Source organism: Pelodiscus sinensis, chromosome 18, assembly GCF_049634645.1.
Source record: "Pelodiscus sinensis isolate JC-2024 chromosome 18, ASM4963464v1, whole genome shotgun sequence".
NCBI classification, from domain to species: Eukaryota; Metazoa; Chordata; order Testudines; family Trionychidae; genus Pelodiscus; species Pelodiscus sinensis.
The window spans coordinates 30,979,886-30,995,487 of record NC_134728.1 but is presented as its reverse complement, the minus strand read 5'-3'; the positions used below and the strand labels follow the sequence as shown (position 1 = coordinate 30,995,487).

General features: G+C 50.6%; 1 protein-coding gene and 1 long non-coding RNA gene across 5 annotated transcripts in view; one reads left to right on the top strand and one right to left on the bottom strand.

The window, feature by feature from the left end:
• Positions 1-587: 587 nt before the first annotated feature.
• LOC142818871 (uncharacterized) lies at positions 588-1,734 on the bottom strand. The gene is made up of 2 exons (XR_012896571.1): positions 1,571-1,734; positions 588-832 (listed from the first exon to the last, which is right to left on the bottom strand). It is a non-coding gene; the product is annotated as an uncharacterized LOC142818871 (long non-coding RNA).
• A 91-nt stretch (positions 1,735-1,825) lies between these two features.
• Positions 1,826-15,602, top strand: part of TP53INP2 (tumor protein p53 inducible nuclear protein 2) — a 59,785-nt gene continuing 46,008 nt past the window's right edge. For 2 of the 4 annotated variants that reach the window (XR_012896570.1, XM_075901417.1), the window contains exon 1: positions 1,826-2,112. The gene's annotated coding sequence lies outside the window, so the exon portion shown is untranslated. The remainder of the gene's footprint in view (positions 2,113-15,602) is intronic. The other 2 variants (XM_014575290.3, XM_014575291.3) reach the window with 2 other exon arrangements.

The window sequence follows — 15,602 nt, the reverse complement described above, 5'->3', positions numbered from 1 at the left end:
ACAGAGCAGGACAGTTATCTCTACAGTCTTGCATACAACACTCCTCTGACTACACCCCAGAATGATATTAGCCTTTTTTGCAGTTTCATCACATCATTGACTCGCGGTCAGTTTGGGATCATGAAACATTTTAAGACAAACACAGGATTTGGAAAGACAAAAAATGTGCTTCACTATACACATGCACACACTTATAATACAGTGTAAACAGCCTTTCTAATCAAATTATTTTAGCAGATAAAACACATATCAAATGAAAAGTAAACAGTGCTTTTGCGGAAATTCAAGTGGCCAGTGTAGACAGCTGGCAAGTTTTTCCGGAAAAGCGGCTGATTTTCTGGAAAAACTGGCCAGTCTAGACACAGCCTTAAAGTCTCTAATTTACTATATATTTGAGAGAGTTTCTCTGTGGGCAAGCCTGTCTGTCAGTTTGTTCAAGAACTCCTCCTAAGCGGTATGAGCTAAAACCACCAAATTCGATATACAGAACTTACTGCAAGGTACGAGTTTAGGTGTAGGGGGGGGGAGGGAGCTGACACCTCTCTCCCAGGCATACAAGGATGCATAAAATCATACAGAAGAGACAATCACCGGGCAGTTGAAAGGGGATGACTGCCCCAGACACCACTTAGGAACAGTACTGGCTGTTCCCCTTTGTTAGGGAGTGAGGGTGCACAATTTGCTTCATTCCTCAATCTTGCTGGAGAACGCAGGAGACAGACAAACCTGGACTTGGCCCTCCCCTGCCTCTACCTGCTGAAGCTGCAGTGGCCATGGAAAGGCACTTCTCACCTAGCCCCAAGCTGCTGCAGTGAGAGAGGGCAGCACACCACTGCAATGATTTCAATGAAGAAAAACAAAAATTAATTGAGTTAAGGACCCCTGGTAAAAATCTTCTAGTTGTCCAATACTTGCATTAATGTGACAGTGCTAAAGAACCATATTCTGAGAGTACAAGACAAGTATGTCTTGCTTCTCAGTTGAGGGGAGCCAGGGAGAAAGGGCTAGTGCGCTAGCAAGAGATAAGATTAGAACAGGTGCTAAGAAAGACAGAAGTACCCTTCCCCCCAGTTGTGTCCTGTATCAAAATACTAGTGTGACATTTCCATTAAAAAGCAACTGAAATTCAATTAAAGTGGTTTCAGTGTCACCAATCTTGTAAGGAAAGAAGGGGAGGTGGGAAAGGTAGTGCTCATATTTCAAACGGCTGGACAGTCCCAAGATGGTATGAGGCAGTTGCTTCAAAATTCAACTATAACTAACTCTCCCTCCCTCTTCTCTCAAAGGTAGAGCCCAAACCGACTACAGTGTACAGTATTGGGATTACCGGGCTGAAAGGGGAAAGAAAGCAAAGGCCACCCAGCGAGCCCAAGGGCGGGTGCTGGTGAGATGGGCAGAAGGCGGGGGCTGAGCTGCCCTCTAGCCTGCTCGCAAGGGGGGCGAAGGAGCAGATTCCTGGGAAGCCTCCTGCCCACTGAAGATTTGGGGTGGGCGGGTGGATGCTGCTCCGCCCTAGACAGAGCAGGCGGCGGTGGCCCAGGCTCAGGTCCGCACCCAGCCCGAGCCGTACCTAGTGCCCGATTGCTGTCTGCAGCCCCCCACGGCCGCACCCTGGACTTCACACGGGTCCCGGAGCTCACATGGAGCAGCTCCGGCTCCTCCCCCATCCCTTCGCAGGCTGCATCCTTGAAGCCCAGCCCTCAACCTAGCCCTGCCTCCTATTGGCTCCTGGTCCGCCGGGTTACGCCCTCGGCGGGCGGCCCCCTTTGTGACGCCACAATCAGCTGTTTGGACGTTCTAATTTCTGATCTGGTCTGAGATCAGCAGCAATAACAGAAAATAAGAAGAACCCTGAAGCCCGTGGAGGGAGGGTCCGGCCGCAACAGCAGCCGCCTACAGCTTGCAATGGTGCATATCTTCTGAGAAGAACAGACACCACCACCACCACCACCTCCTGCATCTTTTTTTTAAATTTCCATTTATACTAGTGTTGTTGATTTCAATTAAAACTACCTCACAGACTGCCTAAAGCTGGTGCTTTACGATATTTAACACAATTTGTGGGTTTCTTGCGGTGTTGTTTACAAAATATTTGCTGACATTAAAGGCAAGGTAAGTGCCATGCTCTGTTCTGAAATGTGGCTGGCTAAATTCAAACTTGAGAACCATCTCTTTGTACTGCCGCCGGCAGTATGGTTGTTTTAATGGAGTATGTTGTTGATGTTTTCAGACTTCTCTCTCTGCACGGAGTGGTTTGGGTGCGTGTTACACCCTCACCCAGGGATTTTATTAAGATTTAAGGGTCATCTGTTTTCTGGTTAGTGGGCGATTGAAGGTCCCTTTGTATTTAGCTGAGTGCAGGCAGGGACATCTCTTTGTGTTTTAGTACGTTGTGTGCATTGTGCTTTGGTGTGGTGTTGGAAGGGAGAACACAGCTCATTAGCTTCTTGGGGAGACTATTAGCTATGAAGCTAGGTTGGTCTTTTGTTGTTTTTATATTATATATCAGCGACCAGGGTGAAAGAACAGGGTCGTTTTGGATCTGGAGAGAGGCTCTTACTTCAACCACACAAGTCTGCCTCTCTCGGCTTGCCAGATGGGGGCTGGCGGGAGGGGGGGGGCGGCAAAGAAGCATAATGTCGAGGTAGGTTTGGGAGAGCAAATGGCCCCGTTAATCCCACATCCTCCTAACTACCCAAGATGGTGATTTTGCTTGGGTTTGGTATTCAACCACAGACCTATGAGGTCACCAGAAATAATGCACTGGGACCGGGGATCCGGCTGGTATGCAGGAGAGGAGCCATTTGTCTCGACTCCCCTTTGCCAGAAGAAGTGGGGTGAGCATCCATACTGCACACGAAGGTGTGTGTGTGGCGGGGGGTGAGCAGAGAGCCCAGCTGGGTCAGAACAAGCGAATGGAAAGGGCCCATCCTCATTAACTGCAACTCGGGGGGCGATGCTGTGCTGCGGCGGCTGCTTTGGCTCGGGCCGTGTCCCCTGCTCAGACGATGCAAAGCGGCCTCGGTTCGGCTCGCAGCCCTTCCCGACAGGCCGTCCCGGTCACTGGGAAAAGCCAAGTTGGTGCCTGGTTTGTCTCCCGATGGATTTCCCATCCCCCCTTCTTTGCAGGGGGGGCGTTTCTCGCTGGCACGGACAAGAGCTGGATTGCCCCAGATCCGCGCAGGGTTTAGCGACTAAGCCGGCCTAGGGCCGGAGAGAGGCTGGCCCAGCCGGTGTTATCCGCGCAGCAGGACGGGGGGTTGCCCCGCACCGTCTCCCTGTCTATGGAGCGGGCCTGGGTGCCAAGCAAGCCGGTTCTCCCCCCCTCCCCCGCAGCAAAGCCCGGCTCCTGCCAGGGGGCGATTTCTCTCGTCCGCGCCGCCCAACCGGCTGGGGCCCCGCGGCTCAGCTGCAGCCCCCGCTCCCCGCGCGCTACTTGTTGTTCGCTTCTCCACCGACGGATTCCGATTCACGGCCGAGCTCTCGTCCCATTGGCTCCTCGGGATTGGGAGCCTATGGTGACGCGCTCGTGATTTGCATATGACATTGAAACGTCACCCAGGCACGCCAGCCCGCCTCCGGCCCGCGGAGCGGAGTTGTCCTCTGCTGACCCGCGCCGAGGGCTGCAGCGGGCGTGGGGGGCTGGGCGGCCGCGCATGCCCGGGCGGCTTTGAAGGCGAAACGCCCGTCTGGTGTTTGTCTTTGCCTTACCGGGCAAGGCCAGGGCAGGCTGCTGCACCGAGTGAGGCCGATAAATGGGGGAGGGGTCCTAATGCCTTTGCTTAGTGGTAGCCTCTCTGCTGGGCAGAACTTGGAGGCTGCTTCCCTGAGCTAGCTGATTATGTAGCTCATCGGAAGCGTATTTAATGGAGTACAGACGCATGCAGATTTGCAAGCCTAGCCTGTTCTCCCCCCCCCCCCCCACACACACAGTTAAGATGACGATGTTCAGTTATGCCGTAAGTACTTGAGAGATTTAGGGCTGGATAAGACTATTCTGCACTAAAATATCCTTTAATAATCTTAACACTATTGCAGAACCTGGATTTTCCTATTTACTTTTTCTAGTGAATGGAGCAAAGTTATGTCCCTGACCTTCTACAGTCTTCTACAGTCTGGATGATGCTCCATAAATATATCTAGTTAGGGAGGGGAAAATACTTTAAAAAAAACATTTACAGCTGCTCAGTTAAATCTGAAACTATTCAACTGTCTGATACAAAGCTGGTGTAATACATTATAAAGGTGTTTGCGATGGAAATACTAGCATCATGAAGTGCAAGGTACAGATGTATTTAAGCTGAATTCTCTATATCCCGTATTACTGAAGATTGACCAGATAGATTTTTAGCCGCCATTCAGCAAAGCACTGAAGTGTGTGCATAAAGTTCCATTAACTTCAGTGAGATTTCAGAATAGGCTTAAAAGCTCTGCTCTCCCTGGCCTCTGTTTCTCTGGAGGTGGGTGACAGGGGAAGGATCACATGAGAATTACCTGTTGTGATCCCTCCCTCTGAGGCATCTGGTATTGGCCACTGTCTGCAGACAGGATATTGGTCTGGATGGACTGTTGGTCTGACCCAATATGGCCGTTCTTATGACCCTAGGTGTCCTTCGTTTGAGGCCTTACTAGCACTGGCGTGTTGAAGTATATGCTACAACCCCCTACACAATGGAAGTTTACAGAAATGCAACAAAGCTCACTTCCCATCTGAAGAAGGGTTAGATATGCATTAGCCCTACTGCAGGCAAATTCCAGCAGCTGAACCTGTTTTTACCATGTGTTTTTCAGGTGGAGAGACATGTCAGAAGTCATTAGATCACTGTCTATTCTAGGGGCTGTATTTTCATAAGGGCTCAGCAGTTAGCAGCTTCCTTCAAGTCACCCAAATGAACTGGCCAGAGCAATGGAAACTGCTAGATGGGGAGCTTCTGCAAAGCTGGCTCTGTTTGAGTTCTTAGCAGGGTGGGGGAGGGGGGAGCGTCTAGCTTTAGTTCACCAGGGCTAAAATAAGAGGAATCCCAGGGATCAGATGTGGTGGGAATGGGAATCACTTGTGTAAATTTCCCCCTGGTTGACCGAGCCTACTGTCTAGCTAGACACACTCCCAACTCAGAGCCTCAACAAATGCCTAGTTGCCATTTATGCATAAGGGGTGTAAAACACTGTTCCTTTTCCAAGAAATACCCACTGCTGACCATGGATGGCCGTAATAGGTGCAGTTAAACAGGCACTGACCACGGTTTTCTGAAGGCATAGACAAGGATATGCTGTGTATCAGATGCCATGATTAAAACTTGTTTGGAGCTTTCTGCCCAGAGGGGAATTTCACCCTATTCCTCACCCTCCTTTTCCATAATACTTACAAGCAGGCAACTTGACAATGGTTAGGCTTTGGTTTCACAGCACCAGTGTCCTATGAAACTGACCAATACTGTCAGTGTTTCCTCCTGTTCCCCTATCAGCTGATCTCTATCTGTGGGATCATATTTAGGGTGACCATCTATCTTGTTTTTACCAGAACAGTCCCTTATCTAAGGCTGCCTCCTGGAGTCCCAACTTTAAAAAAAAAAAACCAGGCACATTGCCCCATATTTCCCCTGCAGGGGGTGGGGGAGGAGCCGCCAGCACTCAGAGCTTCAGCTGCTGAAGCCCCAAGCACTGGCAGTTCCCCTCCCCCCACACTGTAGGGCTGAAGCCGAGCACTGGCAACTCCCCTCCCTCTGTGCCCCCATTGCTGCAGGGATAAAGCCCTGAGTGCCAGCAGCTTCCCTCCCCCCGTCCCACAGGGCTGCCCCCCCAAGTGCCCGCAGCTCCCCTCCTTTGGGCTAAAGCCCCGAGCACCAGCAGGCCTCCCCCCCACCTTGGTGTCTCATATTCTGCATAGGGAAATATGATCATCCTATTCATATTTAGATTGTAAGCTCTTTGGGGCAGGTACTGTCTTTTGGTTCACTGTATAGCATCTCACACATGGGGATCTGGTTCAGGAGCAGGGTTCCTAGATGCTCCAGTAATGTAATCTAGTTTATAATTCTGCCACATTTAGTCTTAGATGTGTAAAGAACCTCCACCCTTCAATAAGTCTTTTCACCCCACTCTTCCCAATAGCAACAGAGAGACATCACTTAAAAAAACCCAATTATCACAGTAAACATTCCATGGTACATGACAGAGTCATAACTAGCTAATTTGGCGCCTGAGGCAAGACCGTCCTTGGCACGGGCGGGGGGGCGCTGCGGTGGCGCGAGGCACAAGCGAAAACAACGTAGTAGCTGTCTTTTCTGCGCCCCCTCAGCTATGCTCCCGAGGCAAGTGCCTCACTTGCCTCGCCCTTGTTACAGCCCTGGTACATCAACATCTCTGGCTGCCTGAATGAGTGTATGAGATGCCAGCAGTTTTTCTTTGAGGAATTCAGTCTTATGGTTTTACATAAAAAATGAGCTAGTGGCCTATTCATCCCTCATACACAAGCACTCCCATTAATATCTGCATCAAAAGGAGACCAAGATGGCTTCCAAAAATGCCACGTGATAAATCTTGGTGCTTTTGTGTATCCTGACCCGTTGAAACAGACCCAGACTTTTTGGTGATAATTTGAAATCCAGCGTTGACTTCTCCCCTCCCCCCACACACATACAGCACATAATGTATTGGGACAACTGGTGAGTGAGGAGAAACTTGACCCAAGTGCCACCAGCTCCAGTGGATTTATATCAGGGACAAATTTGACCCATTTGCTTTCAGCAAAGCTGTTTTTACTTGGACGTTGCAGCGTATTTGGATACCGAGAGGTTTATACTTCCCTCCAATTCTCTCCCACAAGGAGAGAGAATTCTCTCCCCTGTGTTTGTGACAGAACTTATCAACTTCAGCGAGGTGCTGGGCCAGAGTTCTGAAGGAGACGCTGCCAAACATAATGTTTTTGGGATGGTAGGAAAAAAACCTACACCCTTTCTTCCCTCCACCAGTTATTTAGAATGGTTATTTTGTCATCTCACATAGCTATAAAACCAACATACGTCTGCCTTCTGCATTTCACTCGGCTGGGAGAATGAAACTAGACAGTCTCTTTCATTTTTCTGGCTCTACTACACAATGCCAGAGTGCCTTGGTGAGCAATGGAGGCAAAAAGCAGCCTTCTCTGCTGAATGTAAAACTTACTGATAAAAGCCATTTTGCTTCACATTAGATTTCCCAATCTACAGAGCGCCTCTTCTGCATCTTGTTAGTCTTTAAAGTGCTACTTAGTTCTCTCTTTTGTTTCAGCTACACCAGATTAACAGGGCTGCATCTCTATCACTATTCTTCTGCTTTTAGTAGCTGATAAGGCCCTGAGCCTGAATTCAGTCTTCACTGACTGTCTCTGGAGCTCAGGTGACACACCACTCGAGCAAAGGCCCCAATCCTGCAATTGGCCAACTTTGAACATCAGTTAAGATTTCCCTTTGGGAAACAAATTTAATGGGTTTAGTTGGCATCCACATACCAACACTAGGGTTGAGCTGGTTTATAACAACACACTAAATGCACTAACCCAGATTAGCAAAGACTCACAAGCCCAGGAACAAGGTCTACTCCCCCACCCTTTGCTCTGAAGATATTATTAATGATATGTCACTCACCCATCCAAACACTCATTACTGTTTGGTGACTACAATATTGGAAGGTTGCATACAGCCGCGTGCCCTATAGGTTTAGTTAGAGCAATGTAGTGTGTGCATTGTATTCCTCTCCGGTGGCTCTTCTCCCTAGGACAAGATTCCTAGCTCTGCTATTGCCATATCCCAGAGTATTTCCCTTTAGCTGATAGTATTTCGAGGTGTGTGCTGTAGTGCCAAAGAGCCAATGTTCCAGTGCTGCTGCTGACAATGGGTGTGAGTGATTACGTTAGCACATAGAACACGGATGTGCTCTTGCAAAGCTACGGGGTTAATATATTTCCAAAAATGTCTGCTTAAGAATCCTGGTCTAGTTAACATCTGGGAGGGCTGGGGAATCTTCCGTTGCACAGCATTTTGTCTCCAAGAATAGGGTGATTATAGATTCCAAAGGGTGGGGAAGTATTTGTGTCTCTTTCTTGGAGAATTATCTGAAAATAGCTTTTCCCAGGAGCCTCATAGGAATGCATTTGATTTGTACCTCCAATGTGCGATAGCAACAACTGTACGGGCTATTCTGAGCGCGGTTGGGAAGCAGGTAGTGTTTGTCACCAGACCCTGTCCCGCTGTGTAGTACTTATGGCAAGTTTCTGGGTGCCATTTTCTGAACTGTGTTATTACAGCCTGTGCTTCTTGATCTACTGCCCCTGTTAGCTACAAAGAAACTGACTCATACTCCTAGCTTCAGCAGGATTCCTGTGCATCATAGGTCTCTGCTGCCCTTCCTTTCTCCTATTCTTAGCTCCTAGGTCTATTTGCAGTGACAGTGATTCACAATGCAAAGCTAATTATGTATGTAGAGCTATGGGGAAACGTTTGTTTCAAGGGTGTGACTCTTTATTTTAACCTGTTTCCGTTAAATGATGTGCCTACAAATGCCTACAAATGATGGGGCAGTTGGTGCTTTTCAGAAGAGTGTTGACAAACATAACCCTTAGGAAGCAAGTTGATCCTTAATGGGGTGCCATTCAAAGCCAGCCTCCTTTCCACAGTGGGTCTGGCCACGGGGCGATGCTGTGCCAGGGAAGAGGAAGCCTTTGGGGCAGGAATTCTGACTGGTCCTCTAATGTCACGGCCAGTGCAGTTGGTCCACCTTCCTCTGCTGAAGCCCTCAGCTGCTGTTGTTCCCACCTGGGCTCCCTGGGAGAAGGGTTGTAGCTGTCTGCAGCCAGAACTCTGCTGCTCTTCTTCCCCTGCCTATCAGGGAGCGAGGGGAAATGCGCAGCCTGTGAGCCTTCCTCTCACTCCCAGCTGACTAGGGGAGGGGCAGAGGGGCAGCTTCCCACAAGCCGCGCACTTCCCCTCGCTCCCTGACTGGCAGAGGAAGAGCAGAAGCAAGCTGGTATGTGCAGCAGCAGCCCCTCCCCTGCCCTGATTCCTGCATCTTCCATAGCCCCTTTCCCCTGAGCCTCCCATCTCCCTGCTATGAGCCCCCCACACTCCACCCCATACTTAAATTTCTAACAGGTACTCTCATATCGCATCCCCCCCAACCCTCTGCCCTGAGTGCCCCTGCTGGGGGTGCAATACAACAGTACCTGGAAGAAACTTAAGTTACTTTCATCCCTGTGAAATACTAGGCACAATTAAAACTAGGCAAATGTATGTAATTGATGGGCAATCTAATTAGCTAAGCAGTGATGCCCAAGAGGAGAGAGGGGCCCAAGTCCTATCTTGTGTGCCCCCCCCCCCCCAAAAGCTAGTTGTGCCCCTGGAACAGTGTCTCCCTTCTAGCATCCCGGCCCAAACTCCTGTGCATGGGCGAGCTTGGCCTCTCTTCTGCCTCCTGCGCGTTACTCGTGTCAGGCTTGGGCTTTCAGTCTCACAGATGGCACCTTGTATCCCCCAGAACTTGGAGGCACCAGCCACCTTTGTGTTTGTTTTCCTTTCCCTCCCTCTCCAGCCCAAACAAAACGAAGCTTTTGTCCATTCACCCAGCCCAGCGTCGTCCCCTCGCTGTCCGGCTGAGAGACGATGGCCCCTCCCCGGGGCCATCCACAGATGATCTCAGCTGGCCTTCCAGGTCTTGCTTCTGTTGCAGCTGGGCAGGGGCGTAGATTTCTGTCCTCCAGTCCCTCCTTCCTACCTAGGAGCACTTTGCTCCGAGACTTGATTCACAGGCAGTGCTGAGGCCAGACCATGCTCAGCTAGCCAAGTGATGGAGTGCTCCCGAGCACCCAGGGAGCCTGCAAATCAGGGCAGGGGTTGGAGCTTTCCCTGGGTGCCCTACGGCGCACACCAAGTAGCTGTGGGGCTCTGCTAAGAGGGAAGAACAGGAGTTTCAGGAGATCTCCTGGGTTAGGACCGTCTTGCGGCCCGCTGAGATGGAGGCCACTCACGTGGCCCTTTCACTAGCCTAAGTTGGGCCTGACTGATCTTCAGCAGCAGAACTGACTCCAGGGACCTATTTACAAAAGCTGCAACTGAGTGTAATCCATACCCGGCCGTGTCTCCATAACTGGGTTAAACACCTGGATAGTCCAAAGCTGACATCTCATTATGGAGACAGAGTAGACTCCCCTCATTCATGTTTTTAATTGATTTCCTAGCTTGTTCTGTAAGTGACACTAAAACCTCTTTAGCTTCACTCCAGAAAGCTTTGCTAAATTCCACAGAGAGTTGCTTTGCTTGTCAATCACTTACCAACTACTTTAGCACTGGCCCTTTTATTTCCCTGCCATTGGACTGTAGCAATACAGACAGTGGGCTGGCCAAACATTTCCAGCAGTCAGACGCAGTGCATCTGCACCTTTGCGGGATGTATTGCAGATGAGAGGGTGCCATTGTCAGGTTACTGTCTAGCCATGAAGACAGCTACTAGGTGCTGCCCATGATCTTGGCAAATGCTGAGTTGACCCTGTAGGAAGGAAACGTTTTCTGTGAATTACTGGCTGTGCTGTAATCCAAGTGCAATCATGTTGGACAAGAGTGGCTGATTGTAAGGGATGGGGAAATGGCTTGATTCTGCTAGCCGTGGAGTTTTGCCATTGAGTGCAGGGTCATGGTGTGTGGTGAGATCAAAGGCCGTGCCAACCTTTGTAGAGATGTCTGTACTTACAGCAGAGATAGGGACAGCAGTTTTCATCCTAAAATGCTCTGAAATGCAGCTGCCTCTGAGATGAAGAGCAGCAGTCAATGCGCTGTATCGGCAAGAGTGCTAGAATCACACGTGACAAATGTACCTGCAAGCGTCCTGAACCAAGCATGAGCCTTGTGCTTTCTTCACTATAAGCCGTGAATGACTGCGCTTGAATTAGTTCTGCCTGATTTTGCAATAGGAGTAGAAAAAACATTTTGGCCAAGGACTCCCAGACAACCCTATCCGTTAGGAAAGGTCTTTCCAGCTCTTACCTCTCTGTGCGGAAGAGATAAGGAGCCCAGTTTAAAGGTTTTCACCTAAGATCATCAGCTAGATGGAATTCAGCATCACACAGGAACCATGACCAAAGGGAGCTGCGGGGGGCGGAGCCTGTGGGAGTGAGGACAGTGCATGACAAATGAGGCCACAGCAACCTGGCAGCTGCTTCTTGGGAGCTGCATTAAGCACCACCAAGACCCTGCACTCAAACCCCTTACTGTACCCCTATCTCCTGCCTCAGCCCAGAGTCTCCTCCTGCACCTCAAACCCCCCATCCCCACTCCACCCCCAGCTGGAGCTCTTACCTCCCTGCACCCCAATCCCAGCTCCAGGTTGGACTTCTCATTTCTGGCCCCACCCAGAGCCTGCATCCCCAGCCCAGAGCCAGCACCCCCTCCTGCGCCCAAGCCCCTAGCCCAACAAGTGCTAGAGGGTGGGGCAGAGCGAGTGAGGATGGAGGGCAGGCACACAGGTGCTCAGCTTTGTTTAATTAGAAAGTTCATCCCTAGCTAGAGAGACATCAGCTCATGTTTAAGCTCTGCTGAAGCCAGTGCGTGTGCTCCCGTGCTGTGCTGAGAGGCCTTGTAAGTGAAATACTAAGGGACCAGACTCCTCCCCTTCACAGGCACAACCTGACTCCCCACCCCTCTTCCTCCCGTAGGGCCAGCTAGTTTGCAGAATGAGCACAACGAGCTTGTATGTTGTCCTGTCCCAAACATCAGTTAAAGAGAAAAGAAAACGTCTGGCTGGAATTCAGGGTGGGACAGCTGCCAAGGGATGTCCACGTGTAGGCCTAAAATACTGCCGGCGACCTTGTAACTTAGGCCACTTACACAAGATGTTCAGTTTAAGGACACAGCCCTGGGCTTGGCTCTGTTGTCCCCTGTCAATACATTTCAACCCTGGTGTAGGCCCTCTGACAGTAATGGAACTAGGGTTGCCAGATACTGTCACACAAAATACCGAACATGGCGGGGAAAAAATTGGGTGAGCAAAAAAACCCCCCAAAAAAGAGGGATTGTGCCTTTAAATCCCCCCTCTCCTTGTGCCCTCTTCCCCCACTAGACATGCCAGGGAAAGAATGTCCCCACCAGCCTTCTGTCCAAGAAAAACAGAAAATACCAGATATTTTGCATGTCCGGTATATTCTGGGTTTTTTACCAGACAGAAGCCACAAATACCAGACTGTTCAAGCGAAAACTGGACACCTGGCAACCCGAAATGGAACCACAGCAGGGATCCATTTGGACTTGTACCAACACAATGTTGTTTAACAATGAGGGCAGCTCAAGAGAAGTAGCCAGGAACATGAGCAGAAGACACAATCGAAGCAACCAACCGTTATATTCTGTTGTGTAGTCAACAAAACACTTAACCGGTGACATTGATGGGCCGCATACAACCAGGTAGGTCCTCATCCTCCTTGTACCGACTGAAGATCTAGCCCACAATCCTTAGCCAAGCCTTTCAATGCATTTTTCTCCTCCTCTGTTTTGTTAATTAGAAGGAGAAAAGTCTTCAAATCTTAAGATTCACAGTTCAGTTTAATCGGAGTGATTGAATTCTCACACACCCACCTCCCTTGTGAGAATTGCCAAACCTCCAGGCTTGTCCTGGAGTCCTCAGGAACGAAAGATCATGTGACAAGGCCTCTAGGGATAGAGCCTATCAACGCTAGCACCCAAGCATCATGTCAGGCCACAGAATGGGCTGTCTTAGCCCTAAACTGTCTATACAACTTGCTCACAACAGATGCAGTGCAAAGGGATATAGTGTCAGTGCCACGTTGCCAGGAGAAGGCACACATTCCCATGGTAACAGTCCATCAACAACTGCTCTTGGCAAATTGCTGTAAAAGGTTGATAGCATTCAGAGGAATTGCTGATGGTACCTGCCAGGCTGTAAAGGAGACCCACCTGCATCCAAATACTGTAACAAAACCATGACAATGGTCACTCAGATCTGCTAGCACTGCTGTTGCTGTGACCTCAGATCCTCCTGCTCCAAAAGTACAGGCCCCCGGCAACTCTCCATCAGCTGTTAGTGCAGGGCCCCTGACACACAGCTGAGCTGTTCTGGTTCCATCCAGCAGAAGTGATCACTGCACACACAAGCCACTTAAAGTTAGTATTGTAGAGAGCTCATTTAACTACATGTAACTTTAAAAAAAAGATGACTGGCCTTGCCGAAAAGTCAGGGGAGTTTATAGGCTTATGAAATAAGCTCACAGAAGCCAGTATAAACTCCCAGAGAGCCCCAGTATCGTGGCAATGGTGGATCTGTGCTCAAAGCCATTTAGCTTAGTGCTATTTGAAATGGCCCCTGGCTCAGATCGGCTAATGTCTAAAGCCCTTCCTGCGGTCAGAGAAAGTCGATCCAGCCAACAATCCCAAGTCCCCACCCCACAGGAAGGAGAAGGCCACTATGCTTGTGATGGGGAATGGGAAAGTCCTTCCTGACCTCAGATTCAGTAGATCAGTGTTCTCCTGAGCGCTCTGCAGCCTGGCTTTGAGTCCTGCCCTACCTGGCGCCAGAATTCTCTCCTCACTCCCACCAGGAAATAGCTAGGCTCAAAGGAATAATTCATGGTCACTGCAGTAGGGCCCAGGGGCTGCTGGGATCAGGGCCTTACCCACTGCACAGACAGATGACAACATGGCCCTACCCTGAAGAGCAGGCTAAAAAAGTGGCTGCTGCCACAGACTTGGCCTGGACTGCACCCCCTTGCCTCAGCGCTGGGACCGAAGTCGTGTTTGCTCCGAATAGAATTCCTGTCCAAACACTTGCCCTTCATGGTAGGGCCACATTGAGGGAAAGCCGTTTGCTTGCCAGGCTAGTGCCATCTGGGAGGGGGATGCTGATGAAACAAGCTGCCCTAAGGCTCTGGCTAGACTGGAGGCTTTTGGGGGTACAGCTAAGACACTCGGGGCGTGTAAAATCCACCCCCGCAAAAGAAGCATCTCTACTGGCCCAAGTCCTGGAGTAGACAACATTATGTCACCAGGTGGGTGCCACCCATGGACACAGCCCTCACCAACAGGCGCTCGGGTCTGTCCTGAAAGAGGGCGAATTTACGCCTCAGTCACCCAGAGGCCTGTGTGTGCTGATACCAGCCTAGCAGAGCCAGGATGGAGTGAGGGCAGCCCAGGATCCCTGGAAAAAAGCCAACAACATTCACATTTTCTGCTGGGGCCTTGTGGGAACCTCTGCAATTAATGCCATGGAGACGCCTCAGGTAGGACACGCCTCCTGCGCAGGCAGAACTGTGTCATTTACGCCCAGGGCGTGTTTTCAGGCTTGTCTGTGGGTCCGTGAGGACTAGCCATTTTCTCCTTGCACGGGAAAGCTGAGAGTCTGTTATTGCCAAACTTCCTGGCTCTCTGGTGCTTGTGCTTCGGCCCAGCTCTGTGTGCAGGAGCTGGCCCAGGAAGAGCATGCTGAATGGCAGACAGACTTCCCTGGGCCTGGTGGGCAAGATGCTTCCAAGCTGTCTCCTTGCTCCTCTCAGCCTCAGGCCTCCTTGGCTTTGCTGGCTGCCAGAGCCGCGGCACAGGCAGAGGAGCTAGGGAGTCCCCCCCTGGGGAGGAGGGGGGAGAAACAGAGCAAGGAGAGGGGACTGGCTAAGAGACTGAAAGGCTACATAGCCAAGGATGGGGATACGTGGAGTGGGAGCCAATATTTTCAGAAGTGGCCACCGATTTGGGGCATGTGAGTCCTGAGTGCTTACCCTGTGACCGCCTGAAGCGTGTTTGCAGAGCACCCACGAATCAGACCCAAAGTGTGTCTGAAGGGGGGGCACCCACCAGCTCAGCAGCCCCCCCAAAACCTCAGCACTACGTGACTTGCCAAGAGTTGCCCAGAAACCAGCTCTCCTGATTCATGGACCGACACGTTCCCTGCTCTCCATGCAGCCCCTGCCCAGTTCCCCTACTGCCGCCATGAGCCGGTATGCGTGGGCATGATCATTGCTTCCATCACAGTGCTGCGCTCTCTGGGCATTCATCATGACCCAACATGATCATCTACAAAAGCCCCCGTGGATACTGGACTGGAGGGGCCAAGAGGGAGGAAATGCTCCTTGTAAATGACGAGGTGTTTCTCTTAGGGCTGAGTCTTGCAACCCTACTGAAGGCAGCAAGAGGCTGTGGGATGAGCCGCCAGTGGTGGGACAGCCAGGAAAAGGCTATCAATTGGGGGACACCTGGGTTAAGTATTAATAGGTTTCTGAACAGTTGCCAGAGAGATCGTGGTTCTCCCATTGGCTGGAAGGAGAGCTGGGTTCTCTAGCACTAAGTCCCTGAGTAAGCACTTTGTCTCTGGGCCCCCCAGTCCCATTCTATGGGATGGGGGATGCACTATTCTGAAGGGCTCTCTCTGAAGAGTAAACCTGTAAATGTGAATACAGGGGCTGCTCCTGCAGCACGAGTTCAGAGGAGCAGTCTCGTAAACTTTGGTGCAGGATAGAGCTCCGTGTGAGGAATCTTCCATCGAGCCTCCTTCTCAAAGCATGGAGGAACTCTACATTTAAGTGAGATGCTCTTGTGGTTTGAGCTGTGCAGAGAAGGCTGCTCCAGGAACTCTAG